Here is a 5284-nt window from a genome sequence, read left to right as displayed (position 1 = left end):
TTTGATTGCCTTTTTTTTTTTTTTTTTTTTTTTGAGATGTGGTACACGCTACCAAACCCGGCTAATTTTTTGTATTTTAGTAGAGACAGGGTTTCATCCTGTTTCCCAGGCTAATCTTGAACTCTTGAGCTCAGGCAATCTGACCGCCTCGGCCTCTACAGAACCCTGACAAATACAGACATATTCCTACAACAGCAGAAAGTCCAGATGTCCCAAGACTGATAAAAGTACTTTCAAGATGGTAATAATAATGGTCCTTTGACAAACTCACACACTCACATGTCAAGGCAAGTTTTCTTTAAATCAATAGAATAATAAATTAATGCATGAATAAATTGATTTCTTTAAATCAATAGAATAATAAATTAATACAATAATAAATTGATTTTCTTTACATCAATAGAATAATAAATTAATACATTAATAAATTGATTTCTTTACATCAATAGAATAATAAATTAATACGTTAATAAATTGATTTTCTTTACATCAATAGAATAATAAATTAATACATTAATAAATTGACTTCTTTAAATCAATAGAATAATACAATTTTTCATGCTGTCAGACTAGCCGCATGTAGGCACAGCTTAGTTTACAAGTTTGTGTAAACAAGAGTCCTGTGTAAGAAAAACTTAAGCGGGGGTGTTGCTTTGTTTGCTTTCTGAGGACACCCTATGCTGTAACCGAGTAGCTTTCAATAAACTTGCTTCTCCCAATGCATCCGCCACCTTGAATTTCTTCCTGCATAAGACCCAGGAACCTTCTCTGGGGTCTGGATCGAGATGTCTTTTTCTGGTAACGACTGGACGCATAGCAGTTCAAACCCTTGTTGGGGTGCAAGGGTCCACTGGACACGTTCGAGAATATGACATTGCTTTTTTTTTTTTTTTGAGATGGAGTTTCGCTCTTACTGCCCAGGCTGGAGCACAGTGCAGGTGATCTCAGCTCACCGCAACCTCTGCCTCCTGGGTTCAAGCGATTCTCCTGCCTCAACCTCCTGAGTAGCTGGGATGACAGGCATGCGTCACCACGCCTGGCTAATTTTTGTATTTTTAGTAGAGACAGGGTTTCTCCATGTGGGCCAGGCTGGTCTCAAACTCCCAACCTCAGGTGATCCACCTGCCTGGGCCTCCCAAAGTGCTGGGATGACAGGCGTGAGCCACCGCGCCCGGTTGACATTGCTTTAAACACAGTTAATTTCCCCCTTCTGAGCCAGAGGGATGTTTGCCAACTCATGGCCACCTATAAATAAAAAACAACTCTTAGAGAAATGGCAAAATAAAAACTAAAAGGAGTTCGAGACCAGCCTGGTCCACATGGTGAAGCCCCGTCTCTACTAAAAATACAAAAATGAAAGGGGCCTGGTGGCGGGTGCCTGTCATCCCAGCAACTGGGGAGGCTGAGGCAGGAGAATCGCTTGAACCCGGGAAGTAGAGGTTGCGGTGAGCCGAGATCACATCATTGCACTCCAGCCTGGGTGACAAGAGCAAGACTGTGTCTAAAAAAAAACAAAAAAAACAAACAAGAAAAAAACACAACGTACATTGTATTTGTTTCTTTGAGTTTTGAATGGGGAGAGGGGAGCGGTAGATAGAAATTTACCGATAGGTTCACTCTCTGTAGATGACTGTTCCATTCTTTGACAAATGAGAACCCCTCGAGAGGAACATCCAGGGCAATGCATTCATTCAAAGCCTGAGAGTGGCTTTTGGAATCTGTTCTTAGCCATCCCAACATGCTAATCTAAATATAAGAATGAGGGACTGTGCCCAGCGTATGTGATGTTTGCGGGAGTATTTTGTAGCACCGGCTGTCTCTCCTCTTTTCAGGGGATATGAGCCTGGGCCACACCCCAAAAACTGGCCAAACGGAGTCCTGAGAAGAGATCTCACCATCAGAATGGAGGTTTTGTTTGAGGGGAAAAGCCAGCTTACATTTGGGCTACAGTCCCACCCTAATGGGTATATCTCTTCTACATGGTTGAGTTAGTAGAAAAGGCTGCCCTGAATATACATTTACTTCGCTTCTCTGGGATGAAGGACGGGGTGAGAAAGGTCTAGTTTCCAGTAGTTGGCAAGAAAAAAGAAAAAAAAATGAGTTTGAAAAACATAGAATTGTTCTGGACTTAAAAGAGGGCAGAGGGATCGTTGGATGAGTGTTTGCAGGAATCGCAGTGAGTATTCGCTGTTGTCAGAGCCACGTTTATTAAATTAAGGAGCAAATCGAGCCTGCAGGAAGAAAGGATCATTTGTCATGCTGTTTACACATTACAGGGTCCTCAGGGACTACTATTTGGGAGTCGTCAACGCGGCAGGCACGACGCGTAAACTCTGATGATTGCAGCGTCTCCAAGCAGACAGGGATGAATTGATTTCTAATGGAATCTGAATCTGCGTGGCACTCTTGCGTTTGGCTCAAGTCCTGCACACGTCAGCAAATCAAATCAAATGCACCTTCCCTGCAGCTCATTCAATCCTTTGTGTTTTTATAACAGGAATGATTGTTTTGGAAATCACTGGTTTGTTGGTTTGTTGTTTGTGGGTTTTTTTTTTTTTTTTTTGGAGTCTCACTTTGTCACCCAGGCTGGAGTGCAGTGGCACCATCTCAGCTCACTGCCACCTCCGCCTCCTGGGTTCAAGCAATTCCCCAGCCTCAGCCTCCCTAGTATGCCCAGTTAATTTTCGTTGTATTTTTAGTAGAGATGGGGCTTCACCATGTTGGACAGGCTGGTTTCCAGCTCCTGACCTCAGGCAAGCTACTTTCCTCGAGCTCCTGACCTTAGGCAATGCACCGTCCTCCTCGGCCTCCCAAAGCAGTTTCTGCTATTGTATTTAAAAACGTGCTCCGGGGGCCAGGCCCGGTGGCTCATGCCTGTCATCCCAGCACCTTGGGAGGCCGAGGTGGTTGGATCACCTGAGGTCAGGAGTCCGAGACCAACCTGGCCAACATGGTGAAACCCCATCTCTACTAAAAATACCAAAAAAAAAAAAAAAAATAGCTGGGCATGGTGGTGGGCACCTGTAGTCCCAGCTACTCGGGACTGAGGCTGAAGCAGGAGAATCGCTTGAACCTGGGAGGCGAATGTTGCAGTGAGCCGAGATCGGGCCATTGCACTCCAGCCTGGTCACAGCGTGAAATTCCATCTCAACTACAGCAACAACAAAAAGCGTTCCACGGTTTCCACAGAGATATTCATCTGTGTATGTCTTGAAAATAAGCACTTTTAGGAAATTAAAGAAAGGTGAAACTTTCTGATAGACACAGCCTGGAAAAATAATTCAGGTGACTTATTTTTCCATCCCACGGTATCCTGATTGTTGAAGTGGATGACTTCATATTCATAAATTTAGTTCATATCCATGAATCCCATGCATTCTGGCTAATGATCTTGATCTCTGTCGCTCCCCAAGTTTGCTGTTGATAAATGTAGGTGGTAATGGGTACCAATTTATACATTGTTAACCCCCACGGCAAGGCCCATCCTCAATGCTGGGGAAAGGTCAGATTTCCAGGAAAAACACAGTAGGAGAAAAAACGTAAAGAGAACAAAGCGTATTAGTCAGAGTTTTGTAGAGAAACAGAATCAGGAGAATATTCTGGTTGTGTGAAGACACACACACACACACACACACACACACACAGCCACCCCTTCATAGCCAAGGCTTCCACATCTATGGATTCAGCCAATCATGGTTCAAATATATTAGGAAAAATGCCAGGTGCAGTGGTTCATCCCTGTAATCCCAGCACTTTGGGAAGCTGAGGCAGGTGGATCACTTGAGCCCAGGATTTCAGGACCAGCCACGGGCAACATGGCAAAATCTCCTCTACAGTGAAAAAAAAAAAAAAAAAAAAAAAAAAAATAGCAAGGTGTGGTAAGCATGTCCATGGTCCCAAGTCTACTCAGGAGGCTGAGGTGGGTGGGGGGGGGTGAGATTGCTTGAGCCCAGAGGCAGAGGTTGCTACAGCGCGCCATGATCGGCTGCCAGTGACCCAGGGCCTGGAAGAGTGCAGACCGCTGGGTCTCAAAAACACAATAGTAAAACAAAAACAAAATATAACAATACAAAAATAAATAATAACAGATTTTTAAAAATTCGGGTACCACAACCAGTTGCATAGCTAATTTTTCATTGCATTCTAAAGCCGACTCTGCAGGGATGATATGGATCATGGAAGATGTCCATGTGCTGAAATAAACACAGCACAGAACATTTTTATCGGGACTTGAGCACCCTCGATTTTTGGCATCATGAGGGGTCCTGGAACCGATTCCCATTGCAGAGCCAAGAGAAGACTGTATAAGAGATAGAGATTAGAAGATAGATAGAGAGGATAGAGATATTATATAGATATAGAGATTGCGAGATAGAGGATGGATCGAGATAGAGAAGAAATAGAGATAGACAGAAGAGTAGAAATAGACATAGAGGTAGACATTAGAGATAGGAGATAGACAGAGAGATTAGAAATAGACACAGAGCTAGACATTAGAGATAGAGATAGAGCAGATAGATAGGAGATAGAGAGAGAGATTAGAGGAGATGAGAGTATATAGATATAGAGATGGAGATAGAGATGGATCAGGATAGAGATAGCAAATAGCAGATAGACAGCAGAGCATAAAATAGACATAGAGGTAGACATAGAGATAGGCAGATAGACAGATAGATAGAGATAGAGAGAGATATATAATAGATCTAGAGATGGAGATAGAGAGGATAGAGATAGAGATAGAAATAGAGACTAGACAAGAGGATAGCAGATAGACATAGGGTAGACATAGAGTAGAGATAGACAGATAGATAGAGATAGAGAGAGAGATAGAGAGAGAGATATAAGATCTAGAGGATGGAGATAGAGATGCGATAAGAGATAGAGATAGAAATAGAGATAGACGAGAGCATAGAGATAGAACATAGAGGTTAGAGAGTAGAGAGATTAAAGATAATATAGTGATAGAGATAGAGATACAGAAATTGAGATAGGATAGATTATATAGATAGAGATAGAGGTAGAGAATATAGATTAGATAATGTAGAGGATAGAGATAGAGATTTAGAGACTAGACATAGACGTAGAGATAGAGAATAAAGATAACATATAGTGATAGAGATAGAGATACAGATGAATTGAGATAGAGATAGATATATTAGATAGAGATAGAGGTAAGAGATAGAGATAGATATGTAGAGATAGAGATAGAGATAGACATAGAGTAGAGATAGAGATAGATAGAGAGATAAGATAAAGATAGATAGAAATAGGAGATAGAGAAGAG

The sequence above is a fragment of the Rhinopithecus bieti genome, unplaced genomic scaffold, assembly GCF_001698545.2.
Source record: "Rhinopithecus bieti isolate Rb0 unplaced genomic scaffold, ASM169854v2 scaffold_21613, whole genome shotgun sequence".
Classification (NCBI taxonomy): domain Eukaryota; kingdom Metazoa; phylum Chordata; class Mammalia; order Primates; family Cercopithecidae; genus Rhinopithecus; species Rhinopithecus bieti.
Note: the sequence above shows the minus strand (reverse complement) of the source record.